The sequence below is a fragment of the Leopardus geoffroyi genome, chromosome A2, assembly GCF_018350155.1.
Source record: "Leopardus geoffroyi isolate Oge1 chromosome A2, O.geoffroyi_Oge1_pat1.0, whole genome shotgun sequence".
Classification (NCBI taxonomy): Eukaryota; Metazoa; Chordata; class Mammalia; order Carnivora; family Felidae; genus Leopardus; species Leopardus geoffroyi.
The window spans coordinates 20,814,181-20,830,671 of record NC_059331.1 but is presented as its reverse complement, the minus strand read 5'-3'; the positions used below and the strand labels follow the sequence as shown (position 1 = coordinate 20,830,671).

Sequence of the window (16,491 nt, the reverse complement as noted above, 5' to 3'; positions counted from 1 at the left end):
CAGGCGTACCGCGTCGAGCTCTTAGCGTAGGAAGGGCGGGGCCCCTACGTGGGCTTGGCTAGTCGGTTGGGACCTGGGCTTTCCCGGATCGCCTGCCAAGAAAAGGAGGGGCACGGTAGTGGATCCTACACCCTCTTCTTGTTTCTCTACTAACTGGACTATGCTTCAGAACCCTGTAAAAGGGCTGAGTCGGAGGGGAAGTGCCCCTGAGGACAACTGGGACGTTATAGGGTTATAGAAACTGGTGCCTTGGATATAGAAGAAGGAGGGTAAGGAAGGCGTTCCGGACCACGGTCTAAAGCAGGATCCGCCCTGTCTGTGACGAAGGGCTTCCCAGAAGAGGTGGGGGTGTATTTGCCCAAGGATGGAGTGGTTCTGGGGGTGATGTGGGGAGAGGGTGAGGCTGGAGGGGACCCCTCGGAGTCCGAGATGAAGGGACTTAATCTGAGGCAGAGAAAGGGCAAGAGGGGCTGGGCTGGATAGAACCCGTGCACTACACAGCTCTGAGCACTATCTGGAGATAGTGTGGAGGCGCAAAGCCTGACGTAGTTAGGGTTTGACACATATTATTATGACTTTTTTTTTCCATCGCAGGCAGTCCGAAGTCTCTTGCTGGCCGCCTTCGGCACCAACTGGGCGGCTCAGAACTCCATCCCAAAGTTCAGAGTTGGGCCATGGCTCCTTTGGGTCTCCCCAGTCCACACCTGCAGGGTAGGGTTAGGCAAATCCCTCTCAGGAACACCAATCTGCTCCACACCCTTCCCAACTTAACTTGAGCTGGGTTGGCCTGGGCCTGTGCCAGGCTCACAGCTGCCCTCCTCCAGTCTTGAAGGGGCCATCCAGGTTGCTCCTTCCTTAGCTGGGCATTAATAATAAGAGGGACAAAGCCCAGAGTGATGGTGACTAAGATGTGTCCAGGTACTTCTTAATTCCCTCTCTCTTGAGTCTCCAGCCAGCTGAGAGGCAGGCAAGGGGAGTCTCCACATGCAGAGGAGGCAGCTGGGTCCAGAATGGCACCAGGACCAGTCCAGGGGCCCATGAAGAGGGCTCTGGCCTAGGAGTCCTGGGCCGAGCTCTGCCCCATCCTGCTGAGAGGAGACATGAGGAAAGGTCAGCACTTGGACTCAGACCCAAATGCACCTAGAAGTGGAAATGGTGAAGATGGTGTTGAGTGTTTTGCTCTTCTCTGGGCCTCACTTTCCTTATCTGGGCAATGGGATCATAATCCCTGTTCTACCTGCCTCACAGGACTGTTTGAGTGATCAGAGGTGAAACAGAAGCAGAAAGAACTGGACATTGGAACTAAATATGGGTTCTAACCCTGGCACTGAATCTCACTTGGCCTTGGGCAGGCCACAACCTCTCTGAGGTTCATTTTCCTCATTGTAAATCTCTCCCAGCCCTGCCACTTGTGGTTGGCAGGAGGGTCAGGTGAAGTCATGGATTTCAGAGGCTTATTGTTTAAACCAGCAAGGCTCCAGCTGGGAGTTTCCTGTTTAATAGAGGGAAAGGTTGAGAAACAAAAGAGACTCACTTGGAAAGTGAAATAGAATGTTGTAAACAATTCCAGATGGAGGAGGAGGCTGTTACTCCCCAGACACTGAAGGAGGGGGGATCCCAACCACCAAGAAGCCTTCCTGAAGAGTGGTGCCAGCTGGAAGGGTGGGTCTACATGCAACTGGGAGACTGATAACTGAAGCTTTCAGTGGGAAAGTCCCAGGCCTGTCCTGGAGGGTTAGTGTGAGTCAGCCTGAATAGCTGGGCTTCAGGGATGCAGCTAGAATGTGAGGAGGTAGGAGAGAAAGGCCATAAAGGGGCCACAGAGATTTCCAGTGTCAGCTCAAGAACCACCACCAGGGCAATGGTCAAAATGTGTATTCGCAGGCAATGGCCCTTTGATTCTGACCCAGGAATCTATATTTTCACCAGGCCTCTCTCTTGGTGATGTGCGGGCAGCATATCTTAGGGCCACATTTTGGGAACTGTTTCCTGAGTGGTTTCCAGTTTGGGATTTTGAAGGGCAAGTACTAAAGCCATGAGTTCTAATCCTGGCTCTGCCACTTTCTGATCGTGAGGTCATCAGCAAAATACCCCACATCCTAAGCCTCTGTTTTTGCATCTGTAAAGTGAAAGTACCTCAGCTGTCTCGCTGATGAGTCTAAGTGGGTCCCATTCAGCCTTCCTCTCCTCTCTTCTTCCTTCCCCATTCATTTTCCTTTCTTCTCTCCATTCCTCCCTCCCTTTTCTCCCTCACTGCTGTCTTGCCTCCCTCCTCAGAGCTGCAGTACAAACTCGTCTTATCACCCTGGCTCTGGGCAGGGAAGACCAAGCTGCTGGAGTTCAGGCAAGGTCAGGCTCCATTCCGGGGACAATGCTGAGGCATGACCTCTCCTCCCCCACTTCTTCCCTCCACTCCAGTCTGCGTCATCATCGTCGTCTGGGACTGCTGCACACAGCACTCCAGCGGTCAAGGCAGAAGGAAAATGTCAACCCCAGCCCCAGAATTCATCCTTTTCCACTCTGTGCCCCAGAAACTACTTGTAGTAGTGCCTCTCTGTCAGAGTGAAGGAGCCAACAAGGGACCTTGGACAAGCTTACTGCTTTCCTCTGAGCCTCATTTTCAACATCTATCAGCCAGGCAAGAAATCCCTCCAATTCCCCAGCCCCAGGAGATCCAGATGGACATGGGACAGTTTTGAAGATAAATAAAACCTCTAGCCTGTTCTTCTGATGCTTGGTGTGCCCTTGGTTGTGAGCCAGCCATGCTCCTTGGGATGTTAGTGTCTGTCTGGCTGGCTGGCTGGCAATGAGTGGGAGATCAGCCTTACAGAATGGTTAGAGACTCTGGAAACAGTTCAGCTCTGCCCTACAGAGTTGGGAATGTGAGCTCCAGGGTTAACAGTAATAGGGTCCAATAATTAGCATAGGAGATGGACTCTAAGGGTTGGGCAGGGTGGGAGGGTCCCCAACACCTGCCTTGTGCTGGCCCTTCCTTTGGAGTCTTCTTAGGATCTGGCCCACCCAGAAGACAGGCCTGGGCCTGGGTTTGTAAAGCCAGCTTTGGAGCAAGGGGTGGGTTCTGATTGGCTAGAGGAGAAAGGGGCTGGATTGGGGCAAAGCCATCAAATGCTTCAGGAGGTGTGTTGGCGGGGGGGGGGGGGGGGTGGATTGCATGTAGGGAATAGTATCCCCTACCCCCAAAGAGCAAACACTATTCTCCCAAAAAGCCTTGGAGGACCCCTGAGCCTAGCCCTCTAGGATGGAACCCACAAACTGTGTTCCAGATATGTTCTCTTTGACCCAGACAGTGCTTTTTAAAAATGTGGATTAGTTACCAACATTTAATAATCAAGATATTGTTACACTGAAATATTCCCAACTTTCCTTGAGGGATCAGCATGCCTGGAGCCCCTGAGCTGGCCCAGGCATAATTTGTTCTCCCCAGTTCTCTACCAGCCCTCCCATCAGTGGGTCCCCGATCCTTAAGACATGTAATGTCCCAGCAATAACATATTTCTGGCTTTGTAGGCATCTGAGTATGTGTCTGCAGCCCTAACCCATTTTAGAGCCAGGGTGACTAAGATCCTGAGAGGGGAGAGGTCTCACTCAAGGCCACATAGCAAGTGAGGTTTGGTCTGCAAGGGGACCCAAGTGTCTTGCTTTCTAAGCCACACACTGGGCTTTTCTGCCCTCACAGCCTCTGGAGGACAGTCTGAGGCAAGGGGTCAGGGGAAAGATCAGGCTGGTTGTGAGGGCTTTCTGGAAGGGACTAAGAGATGAGTTCCCTAGTGCTTGTCCTCATTCAGGCCCCACCCACAGCCCCTGCATACAGATCGGACCAGGACAGGGCCTGTGAAGCGATGGGTGGTGATGGGATGGAGTAGGCTAAGCCCCTGCCCCTCTGGCCTGTATAGTATTCACAGGATGGAGGAGCCTTGTTCCCTGCCCTCCTGGGATGCTGGAGAGAGATGGCAGGAAAGTACCTGTTTTGAGACTGTGACCAGTGTGGTCAAGGGCGTGGGGACAGAGAATGGCAGGGAGGGAGACCCACATCAGAGCTGGATCCTGGTGTTGAGGAGATGCTGTCGTGGACAGGTCAGCTAGGCTGAGGGGGCCCCCAGTGAAGGCTGGAGGAGGCTGGTATGGAGGAGGGACATCAGGAAGCCAAGGAGGCTGCGGCTCAGAGGGAGAAGGGGGTGCGTGATGGAGATTGGAGGAGGCTGGAGTCCCAACTAACTGCTGCCAGAGTCCCACTGTTATCAACAATGTGATTATCAACCAAGGTAAGGCCCTTAAATCTCTCTGGCCCAGGAGCATTTGAAGGCCTGCCCAGCACCCCTTCTGCCAGACATTGAGGAGCTGAAGCAAAGGAGGAGGAATAGGGAAAGAGTGAGGGAGGCTCAGAGAAGTGGTACTGGACAAGGGTAACTAGGAGAAGGCCAGGGAGGGATTATAATACTACAGCAAATGGGTATGGCAACAAGAACAGCTCTCCTCAATGTTTTGGCCTTGCGCTGTGATTATGTGCACAATTTCAGGTCCCCTCGGAGCAACCCTACAGGTAAGTGGAATGAGGAGACCCATCCATAGGGCAGAAGCTCAGAATGGTTAAGTAGCTTGCCCAAATTCACACAACCAGCAAGTGGAGAGTGTGGCTTACCTGTTGGCCTTGTGCCTTCTGGTCTAGCATTCCACCCTGAGGAGGATGAGGAAGCTGGGAGGAATAAGACTGGGACTGTGTTGGGGGTCAAGGTCTGAGTGGAAGCTTCTCTCTACTTCCGGGAAATCAGCCTAGTTTGGGTAGGCAGATGGGAGTTCCCAGCCAAGGAGCCAACCAGCCTGACTCTTAGTGGGAGTCACTTACTTTGAGGGACCTCTGGGCAGCCAGTCATGGCCTCAGGAGGGAAGACTCCTTCCAGAACCCACACACTGGTAGACACTGTATTCCTTCTCTATCCCCTGCACCTGGGTTAACAGCTCTGGGCCCAGATGCTTAGCAGTAGGACTCACAGCCTGGCACAGACCCCCTTCTGCCTTCCTCTCTCTTTGGGGCTCCTGGAAGGAGAAAAGGGGGCACTGGCTCTACAGGCTTTCTGTCCTGTACTCCAGAACTCGCCTCCTTTCTGTCTCCTCCTCTCCCAGGCCTCCTGGACACTCCAGCCTTCTCCAGTGCTAACAGCAATCCCTAAGAACAGCCCATGCCTTCCTGAATTCTGCCTCTGCCATAGGCACAGGCCTGGCACTTGTGCGTGTCTCTGCACCTAATTCCCGAATGTGCCCTACAAAGTGGAGATACACAACCCATTCTTAGAGAGTGGAGGCAGGATCCTGCTTGTGTTCAGCTCCCAGCTCCGTCTCTGTGTGCCCCCTGGCCTTTGGCAGACAGCACAGCCTCTCTCAGCTTCCATTTCTGCATGCATGAAGAGGGAGTGGTACTTTCTGTGATGGTTGAACTATGTGTCCATTTGACTAGGCCATGGTGCCCATTGTTTGGTTAAACACCAGTCCAGATGCTGCTGTGAAGGTATTTTGTATATGTGATTAACATCAACAGTAAGGTGACTTTAAGAGAAATTATCCTTGATAATGTAGGTGGCCCTCATACAATCAGATGAAGGCCTTAAAGAGCAAAAACCAAGGTTTTGTGGAGAAGGTCTTTTGCTGCAGGCTGTAACATAGGAATCCTGAGTTTCCAGGTTGCTAGACTGCCCTACAAATTACAGATTTGCCAGCCTCCAGTCATCTGAGCCAATTCCTTAAAATCAATTTCTCTCTTCATACACCTATATCTATCTTATTGGTTCTGTCTCTCTGGAGAACCCTGACTGATAAACCTGGTGATAAACACACACGGTTGACATGAGGGCTCGCTGAGCCACTGCCTCTGTGCTTGTGGCGGGAGGGATCAGCACCTGGAAACAGCATGCAGTTAGTATTAGCTGGTGGCTACGGATGAAGGAACTGAGCCTCGGCAAAGTAACTTGTCCAAAGTTTCAGAGCTCAAGGCAGTATTTGAGCCAGATCTGCCTTCCCAACGTGTCCTTGCCCTGTCACCCTCCTCCTTGCCAAGAACCTTGGGTCGAGGTGGCTCCCTCTCTCCAGGATCCCCTTTGGGTTGAATGAAAGCCCTCAAGCCCTGGTGGGGGAGGTGAGACCGGAGGCACTGTTGGGGCCCAGCTGGTACTGAGTTAACAGGTTCTTGTGCAAGACTAGCAGGCTTGTGACATGCCAACATTCACCAACCCTAGAATTGCTGTGACCCTGCTGTGGCCTTTGGAATCGTTGGGGTGAAATCAGCACAGGAGTGATGACCAAATAACGACCCTTCTCTTTCGGGATGGCTTCTTAACCCCACCACCCACCCTGCAGACCTAGCAAGCTAATCCCTGTGCCTCACAGACTTGGGGTTAGCAGCACAGGGTTCTGCAGGGACCAGGTCAGGGAGGGCAGTGGGTGCCCTGGGATCCTCTATGTCTCCGCTCTGCTCATTGTCATCTATGGGACACAACCTAGTGTGGCCAGGCCTTCTTCCCATTATTTCAAGAATAGCCTCACATCCAGATTTTGATGTGAGCACTTGGAATTCTTATATTTTTAAATATCAAAAACTTAGTTGAGTAGATAATATTTGAATATGGCTAAAATGCAAATAGTATGACATGGTAAAAGAAAATGTTTCCCTCATTCAAATCTGCCCATAGACACAACCACTGCTTCCAAGTTTTTATGGGTCCTTCCAGAAAGATCCTACTCAGTCATTCAACATTTACCTGTTGACTGCCTACTATAAATGACCTGCATTCATAAAACACATTTTGCTCCTTGTTTTTTGTGTTTAACACTGTAGCTTGGAGAGAGCCCTGTAGCGAGCAGAGAGACTTCTTGTGGCCTACCTCATCTCTAGTTGCTCCGTGGTTTCCGGTAGGTTGCTCATACAAATTCTTGAACGTGCTTCTTTGTATGGGGTGAGGACTTCTGTGGGATATTTAGAAATGAAATCACTAGGTCAAAGGGCAAGCCAAAGGTTTAAATCTTTTTTTTTTTTTTAATTTTTTAACATTTTATTTATTTTTGAGACAGAGAGAGAGACAGAGTGTGAGCCAGGGAGGGGCAGAGAAAGAGGGAGACACAGAATCTGAAGCAGCCTCCAGGCTCTGAGCCTGACGCAGGGACCGCGAGATCATGACCTGCGCTGAAGTCGGACACCTAACTGACTGAGCCACCCAGGTGCCCCAAAGGTCAAAATCTTTGATTCCAGGGTTGTTTTTTCTCTGATATTGAATTGTATGTGTTCTTGTGAGCAGCCTCAGGCCCTTGATGAAGTGAAGTAGTTTTCTGGAAAAGGATAAATAGGTTTATTTATTCAGCAAATACTTATTGTGCACCCACTGTTTACCAGGCATTGAACTAGATTTTAAGACAGAACAAGGCAGATGTAGTCCTGTTCTCATGGGATGGATGGTCTAGTGGGGGAGACTATATGTGTATATATATATACATATACATACGCATATACACGTATATGCACATATATACACACATATACACACGCATATATAGTAAATACAAGCCCATGTCAACATGTGACCACAGAATGAGCGCTCACATAGGTGGTCTGACAAGAATAGGGGCTGCTTTGTTTGGGGTTTGAGGAGGCCTCTCTGAGGAGGGGATGTTCTGATGGTGAAGTTCCCCCTCTGATGTTCTGAGGAGGTGAGTCCTAATGGACCAGAAGGAGCCAACAAGGATGGGGGTAGAACAGGCCAGGCTGGGGAATCTATGCCCTTGGCCACCTCCAGCCCTGGCCAGTGCACTTTATAACATGGAAAGTTGGGAACACCAGCCGTCTTGCCCAGGGCTGAGGAGGCATGGGTGTGCTTCATTATATTACTGTTATTATGACAAATATATGAGCAAGAAAACATGGGCGAGAAGTCTGTGGGAGGTGGGCATGCTCGAATGGGCTCTCTAGAACTTTGAGGACCCTGAGGAGGGAGAGTGGGTAGGAGCTGGAAGGCCTCCAAGCCTCTGAGGCCTCACTGAAGTCACAGAGGCTGGCGTAGCATGAAGGGCAGCAGAGGCAGCCTGGGCCCAACTGAAGGGCCCTGAGAGCCAGCCAAGAGATGGACCTTACTGTGTGAAGTTTGGGATTGGGAGACAGCTCTGAAGCCTTGAGGCTCAACTTCAGCAGACCCTGGGCTTCAGTCAGGGTGGCCATGACAGACCCAGCCAGAGGGGGCTACCATGGGGCAAGGCCACCCATGACATGTACCCAACCTCCAGAACCCATCCGGCTTGAATGCAGCACCCTGGTTGTGACACGGGCTCAGTGCTTCCCTCTAGGTAACTGTCACCATGCCACCCAGGCCCTAGGTTCCTCTTTTCTGAGCTACCCACATCAAGGTCCATTGGGATTTTGCCTTCATTGCTCTGACTTGGGGAGAAGGGTGCTTGAGGGGGTCAGCAGTGCTGGTGGCTCACAAGAGAGGTACTCAATGAGCATTTGTTGAATGAATGGATGGATGAACGAGCAAATGCATGCATGAATGAATAAATGGAATGGGTAAATAAATGAGGATTTGCTGTGGACTGTGTGAATGCATAGGTTTGTGTGGGTTCTCAGGCCCCAGAAATGGGGCAGTTTGTGGGCAGATTGTGTCAGCAAGAGGCAAGTGTGGAAAGCAAGAAGCAGATGGTTGGTCAGCAGATAACCCAGAGATGGGAAGGGGAATTCGCAAGGTCATCTAACAGGCACCCCCTTGCTTGGGCATTTGTAGGAGCTTGCCCTGGGGAGATTTGTGAGCGCCCACATTCTGAGCATCCTGCCACCACACCTCCTCTCATCCATATACAAGCACGCACTGGGGGGCGTCTGGGGGGCTCAGACAGTTAAGCGTCCTACTTTGGCATGGGCCAGGATCTCATGGTTCGTGGGTTCGAGCCCCACGTAGGGGTCTGTACTGACAGCTCAGAGGCTGGAGCCTGCTTTGCATTCTGTGTCTCCCTCTCTCTCTGCCCCTCCCCTGCTCGTGCTCTGTCTCTTTCTCTCAAAAATAAATAAACGTTAACAAGCACACATGGGCCCTCACAGGTGTCCACGCAGCCTCCTCCACGCCTCCCTCTGTGCTTGTCCTGAGTCAGGCCACCTCTGATCCTGGGCCTGGTCTGTGGAGCAGAGCTGGCATGGGATGGGGGCTACAGCACAGACCACAGGACAAGTAGTAAGTCTTCCCCATCCCAGACCTTCGCCCCTTCTGGTTGTCTTTCTCCAGCCACCTATGTGGCCAGCACATCAGAGGATGACCATGACCGTGCAGCAGGAGTGCTCTCATTTACCTCTGCCTAACTACATTTAGAAAATAGTTTTTCCACAGTTTCCCTGCATCTCTGCTGGTAACTCTGAAGTGACAAATCAGGTTTGTGAGTTCTTAGGGCCAAGTTTCTGCCAGAGCAACCTGCTAGCCACATTCAGAGGTGCACACACTGGATATCTCTCAAGTTCATTCATGGTCTCAGGCCCGCAGGTGCTAGAGTCACTGACACCACCTCTGCACAGCCACATGCCCAGCCACTCTGATCATAGAAACAGTAAAACACATGCTCATAGCCATATATAGCTGCAAAGTCACATTGTTACAGGCAGGCATGCTAGGGCAGCCACAGTGCACCATGGTTGTGACATTGTCATACATGAGGTCACACACGTGGGCTGAACCATGTAGGGTCACAGGGTTGTGCACGTTACTTTGCCCCTCCCCCTTACTGCTATCCCAACCTTCCAAAGTGCTCACTACCTCCCTGGGATGTGTCATCACCATCCCTTCCCCAACCCACATCCCTGATGAGGTCAAGGCTATCAAGAGCCCTATCCTTCCCTCGGCTTGCCTTTTCTGTGTCCATAATACTCACGGATGCCCTGATGGTCCTGTACAACTCTGAAAAGTACCCAACGGGCCTGTGTGGACTCTGGGGCACTACAGTCAAGCTGTGTGATGATAACAGTCTCTTCATTTAGGACCTCAATTTTTTCACCTGTTTAATGGAGGCATGGACTTAGTGGTTCCAAGTCCTTTCTGGCACTCATGATAGGGACAGCTGTGATCCTGTGACCCCTCAAGCACTTCCTGGGCCCTGGGCTCCTTGAGCCACCTGGCTCCTGAGATTCTACTCAAACCTTAAGGCAAATGCCTCTCAATAATGAATGGGCCCCAGTGAGGTTTCCTTGGGAACAAAGGAGAGCCCAGCTATGCTCTGACTGAAGGCCTGATACCTGGCTGTCTGTCAGGGTCACAGGAGGAGCCTGTGAGACGGGGCGCCACAAAGCCTGATCTCTGGGGGACTCACCCAAGCCTTCTTACAAGCAACACACTGGCAGAAAGAACCTTCTAGAAAAGCTGCCACATAACTCAACTGCAAGCTCAGGCAGGGTGTCTCAGTACAAGAGACAGTCATTGTTCTGGAAAGGCCAGAGGCAGCCCCTCCTTCTTCTCCTTCTTGTTCCTGATCTTCCCAGACCCCTGGGGTTCCAGCATAACCAGTATGTCCCCCTGAGTTCAGGAGAGGTCAGTAGATTTATAAATCCCCAAAATCTAGTCAGCGTCACCATAGGGAGATTTGTGTACTTTCCAAAGAGTGGTTGTTGAGTGGCCAATGTGTGCCAGGTGCAGTGCAGGAGCCCAGAGAAAATAAACCAAAGTGCACCCTAAGTAGCACTGGTGCAGGACATTTCACAGTGTTCTCTGGAAAAAAAAAAAAAAAAGTTCTGTGGTCAAGTAAGTTAGGAAAGCCTATTATATAATTCAGCTTGGCTGAACAAAGGTAAACCAGTTTCTTGCTTGTGGGTTTTGGCAGAGCCTGTATCAGGCTATGTGCTGCAACAGTGTTCTGGGAGTGGGTGGAGAGAGAGAGTGAGTCTCATTTCCACCCTGCTTTCTTCTCCAAGCCTCTGGCCGGGCGGGAGACCTTGAGCAATGCTGCTTGAGGGGTACCAGGATTCCAGATTCAGCAGGGTGCTGGGGAATCTGAATTTCTGCAAGTTGTCAGGAGCTGCTGCCAGGACATCACTTGGAAAACCACTGATCTTAGAACAGCTAGAGGGATCTTTCTAAGGCTAAAACACAGAGGTCCTCCTCTGCTCAAAGCTCTTCTGTGTCTCCCTCTCACTCAGCAGAAGCCACGTCCTCATGGAGTCTGTAAGGCCCCCCCACCTCAATGACACTGTCCCTCTACTTGTTTCTCTGTCCCTTAACCCTACCCAACAAATCCCCACCTGGGGCCTTTGCTGTTGCTGTCCCTTTTGCCCTGTATAATGCTCCTCCCCCAGATCTTGGTGGGGCAATCATCCCTCATCCCATCATTCTCACCCCCAACCCAGCCTTGTACCCCTGCTCTTCCAAGAGGCCCTCCAATACCACTGCTCTTTCCACAGCCCTGCATGTTGACTCCATGAGGCCAGGGCTGTGCTGTCTCATGACTCTGTTCCTAGCACCAAGCACAGTGCTCAGCAAAGGTTGGGGGGACTGTTAAGTGAATGGAGCCCAGGACCCCAGCAGGGCTAAAGCTTGGGCCTCCCAGGCCAGACAGGCCTGAGCATCTAGGAACACCCTCACAGGTGGACTCTGGATGGGGCCCTCTGGTCTGATGCCAGGTCTGGTGCCCTGGGAAGGGCTGGGGAGGAGGGCAGAGGTGTCCAGGCTGGGGCCGTGGGGAGTGGCCCTGTGGATGCCAGGTTCTGTCACTGGCTCTGTGAACCTTATCAGTGCTGAATTGCGTCCTATCCTTGGAGCACTCTGTGTTCCTGGTGCATCTCCCCAGAGGTCATGGAAGTGCTGATGAACTTATGATCCTGATGAGCTCAGAGGATGTCCTGTGGCAGAAACCAGAAGTTTCTGAGGAACGGGGGCCAGATCTGTCTCCCCACTGCAGCCTCCATTGGCTCTGGCTTGGCCTAGGGGTAATCCCAGTGGGCAGCTGGGGGAAGGAGGGTTAGCCAAGCCCGTCTGACTGCCAGATGCAGAGGAGGTATAGGGAGGTTGTGGGGCAGTGGTACACTCTCCTCTTCTGTAAGGTGGGGGAGGGGGGGTGTGTTGCCCAGGACTTTCACCAGGGTGGCCTGTCTGATTCTGTGTCTTGTGCTGGCGGTACCTCTGTAAGCCCTCCCCGCTCATGTCAAGGCTGTGTTTGGGTAGCCTTGAGTAGCCCCCCACAGGGACTGTGTGAATTTGCACATGATATCAGTGGTGGCCTTGTTCAGGATTCCCAAGGAATTTTCTGGCAAGCAAGGCTTTGAATTTGGGCCTCCTGCCCAGTGAGCTGACATTAGGCCCTGAGCCTTGTTCTGAATGGCTCTGCCTGGTGGGTAGACTGGGGGCTGGGGTCCCTGGGCCACCTGTCCTGGCCTTCCTGTGTACTCACACTGCCGAGGCACACACAAGTGTGCGTGTATGAGTATGTAGGTACCTTCAGGAAAAGCCTGCCGGTCTGAGCTCCCACAATCTCCCCCCCCAGTGTGCCCTGCTTTTTTAAACTACCATTTATTGAGAGCTTACTGGTGCCAGGCCTGTATTTTAATCCTTACAGCAACTCTGTTCCCTAGGGTTGTGTCTCTCAAAAGGGTATGTTGAAGTCCTAAACCCTCAGTACTTGTGGATATGACTTTATTCAGAAATAAGGTCTTTGCAAATGTAATCACGTTGAAATGAGATGATACCGGATGAGAATGGATCCCAATCCCATGATTGGTGTCTTTACAAGAAGAAGGAAATTTGGATATGTAGGGAAGACAGCCACTTGAAGAAGGCAGAGAGTGGAGTCATGTGGCCCCAAGCCAGGAACTCAGGGGCTACCAGGAGCTGGAAGAGGCCAGGAAGTGTCCTCTTCTAGAGTCTTCAGAAGGAGGATGACCCTGTCGACACCCCCAGCTTTTAAATTTGGGCCTCCAGAACTAGGAGAGAATCATTTTTTGTTGTTTGAAGCCACTTAGTTTGTGGCACTTTGTTACGGTGGCCCCAGTACCCCTAGCTTCTATTATGATCTCCATTGCATGAGGAGATGAGGCTCAGAGAGGTTGAGCTCCTGCCCACAGCTACACAGTAAGTCAGTGTTGTACCTGTGATTGGAACCCAATCTGCATAACTCCAGCCTTTCCCTCATGGACCCCGGAACTATCACCTCCTCCCTTACCTCCATCCCCTGACCCACGAAAGCACACCAATCCCCAGCCTCAGGGGGGACCCCATGCCCTCCCTGCTAGCGGCCTCCAATCTTGTTTGCTGGCTCCTAGACTTTCCCAGTGTCCTGGCTTCCCCAAGCTCCAATCCTACCTACCTACTCTTCCCTCACCACGCTCTGGACCCCAGCGTGGCCTCAGTCCATGTGGGAACTCTGGTTGCCCCACAACCCAGCATCCTGCCACCCTTCCTGCCATCTCCATGAAGTCATATCTCCCTGCAGCTGGACCCCTTTCCTCCAAACAACCCAGGCCGCTCTGTTCTCAGACCTCTCCCTTTTCTGAAGGGGCTTCTTGGGGGCTGTCCTGCTGGGACCTCCATGCTCTCTCTTTGCCAAGCACAATACCCCCGGACACTCAGACTCCTGTCTTACCCCAGCTCCTTGCCAGTGGCCATAAGACCAAGCCAGTGAGACCTGGCATTTCTCCTTTCCCCATTCCCATGGGTCCCTGACCCCCAACTCTGTCCCAGAACTCCTGAATTCCTACACTTTGCTGAGAGGTGGCTACCACCTCTCCCCAAAGAGGAATAGTCCCCTGGCCGATGTCACCCCCATGTACATCCCCCTTCACCCTGGGCTGGTCACCTGTCACACTTAGGGCTTTGCCCAGTCTGTCCAGTTAAGCACCACCTCTGAGTGCTGAGGTTTCCAGTCTCACAGAGTGGTCCTTATGAAGGGGAAGGCTGCACCCCTCGCTGGCACACCAAGCCTCTAATACTCCCCTGCTGCCTATAGGATGGAGGCTAAGTTCCCCTGCGTGGCCTTTGTGGCCTTTCCTGCTACTGTCCAGGCTCCTGTGGGCAGCAAGTTTCAGACAGATGGTGTCTGTGTTCTAGTCCTCTCTGCAGTAGGGCCTTCCCTGGTTCCCTGCCCCCAACCCGCTTGATCCCTTGCCTTTACCCTGGCCCAAGGGCAAAACTGACACTGCCCAAAGCAGGTGCAGATCTGTTTGGCCAAATCTGACACAGGCCTGGCATGATCTGGCAAATCCTGTGTCGGCCTGGTTGAGAGAGGAAAGGAGGGCAAGGCCATTACTTGCCCGATATTGTGCTGACCTTCCCTGGACAAGCAGAAGTTTGCATAAGAGAGGTCACCGGAGTCCCTGTGTCCATGTGGCATAGCAGGACACCAGCACATGCAGGGTGTAGCAGCTTGTGTTGGCGCCCTTCCTGGTCCCTTCCCTCTTACAACTTTCATGCACACAAGGCCGACTTCCTTGCTGGTACTCCAGGCCCTGTGCAGAGGGCGTTCTTCCCCCAGATGGCCCGGAAGTGCCAGGCCTGCACCATGGCTATCAGGAATGTGAGGATAAACCCCTCGTCTCCCTTATCTTCAGGTGGGAGGGCCCCAAGGCACGTTCTGTATTGTGTCCCAGAGCTCTCCCATGTAATGGGGCCCCGGTCACCCACAGTGGCCATCTGCTTAATAACATAGTTTTCACTGGCTGCTTTCGTTTCTCTGTGTCACTTCCCCTTGCCCTACTGCTGTTTCCCAGAATCACCTCCCAAATAAATTACCCCTGAATCCTTTCTCGGGGCGAGCTTCTGGAAGAACCTAAACTAAGATATGCAGCAAACTAAGATATGCATAAAGAGTCTCACACAGGCACACATACACATGCAGCAGACACATACAGCCATGTAGAAGTGCTCAGTGACACGGCCAGGCACATGTGGTCAGTCGTACTCAGACACACACACATATGCGTGCACACACAGATACGCTCATACTCGTAGACACACGGACACATCCTCAGTCATGACGCAGACACATGCACACACAGCTAGGCACACACCTGTGTCCGTTCCACGTGTGCTAGAGAGGGGACCAGAATGAACTGACCGGACCCTCCCTCCAGAAGCACAGAGATCCTCAGAAGAAGACCCAGGCCCGGTAGCCACAGAAGCGGAGGATCTGGCCTGAAGGAATCTGAGCAGCTTGAGCCCCATGGGGCCCAGAGGAGAAGCAGCCTATCCTTCTACCTGTGGAGGGTGGGGGCATTTGAGCCAAGGGTAGAGGGTAGGATTTGCCCTGAGGGCTGAACACTGGGGTGTCCCAGGCAGAGGGAATAGTGTAGACCAGGCACAAGGGTGGGAAGGTCTGGCCCATGAGGTGGGATGGGGTGCAAGGCAAGGCTGGAGCAGGGACAGAGCAGATGGGCTGTGGAGAACCTTGCCTTATTCTGACAACCAGAGGGGAGCCATGGATGGGTTTTGACTGAGGGAGCACATGGCAAGCCCCAGGGAATACTGACAAGCGTAATCATCCCACATCTACGTCAAACCCCTTCTCGCCTCCTCAAGGACCATAAGACAAGTCCCATCCCCTCTGGAATTCAGTGTCTCCCTTTCACAGGTGGATGCTCAGGCCCCACACATATGAGTAATCTGTTGGGGGGTGAACCTACCTGGGACCCAAGGATGACTCACCACAGGAGGCCTTTGTCACCTGGGTGAACCTCTTGGCTCCTGGCAGCTGGGATGGGAGGGGCCAATCCCCAAGGAGCAGGGGAACAGATGGGTGGAAACTAGGCAGTGGAGGTGAGTCCACACCAGGCAAGCTTGTCACTGCCCACCTTAGCCCAGAGGAGCTGTGTGTCTCTTCCATCCCATAACTTGCCCTTCTGGGGCCTGGGATGCCATTTCTCTGTGGAAGACCTGCTTGTCCTTGAACCCCCCTTCCCACATGCCTCCTCCTGGAAGCCTCCCATCTTATCCACAGAGGGACACCCCAGTGCTGAGCTGGATGGAACCCCTCAGAGGACACTCACTGGGCTCAGCTTGCTTGATGGCTCCTTCTATCTGATTCCCCTGATGAGCCAGGCACAAGGGCTCCTGTGTACCTGACCCTCCATAATGTAGTGATCCCAGAATAGGGCTAGGCACACAGCTGGTACTTCACAGATGCTTGTGGAATTGAATTTCCTGCTACCAACCTAATAGAAAGCCCTTCTCTCTGAGTCCGGGCATCACTGGGGCCTTTGAAAGGGTTTCCCAGTGTCGCTTGGGTCCAGTGAGTCGGGTGACTGAACTGTCAAAGTTCTGGTGACCTTTCCCTGTGTCAGGCCGATGATGAGTGCCCAGCACTGCACTGGGCAGGGTGACCCAGCAGGGTATGGTTCCTGCTCTACCGGAGCTCATGTTCCCCAGGAAGATGCACAAGAAAGCAATTGCTCATAAGCACCCTGGAGGATGGAGGCAGGAGAGGGTCCCTGGGGTGGGCCCGGAAAGAGGTGTCTCTGAGGGGTTAATGTTCAGGCTG

The 16,491-nt window shown here is 52.6% G+C and overlaps 1 protein-coding gene and 1 long non-coding RNA gene across 3 annotated transcripts in view; both read left to right on the top strand.

Annotated features, from left to right (window-relative positions):
* Nucleotides 1-90: 90 nt before the first annotated feature.
* Nucleotides 91-2,731, top strand: LOC123605704. Of its 2 annotated transcripts, XR_006715857.1 has the most exons (4): nt 91-711; nt 953-1,110; nt 1,571-1,662; nt 2,419-2,731. It is a non-coding gene; the product is annotated as an uncharacterized LOC123605704 (long non-coding RNA). The 2 variants fall into 2 exon arrangements; XR_006715858.1 differs by lacking the exon at nt 1,571-1,662.
* Nucleotides 2,732-6,901: 4,170 nt separating this feature from the next.
* Nucleotides 6,902-16,491, top strand: part of POC1A (POC1 centriolar protein A) — a 93,690-nt gene continuing 84,100 nt past the window's right edge. Inside the window, exon 1 of the mRNA XM_045493034.1 lies at nt 6,902-6,921. The gene's annotated coding sequence lies outside the window, so the exon portion shown is untranslated. The remainder of the gene's footprint in view (nt 6,922-16,491) is intronic.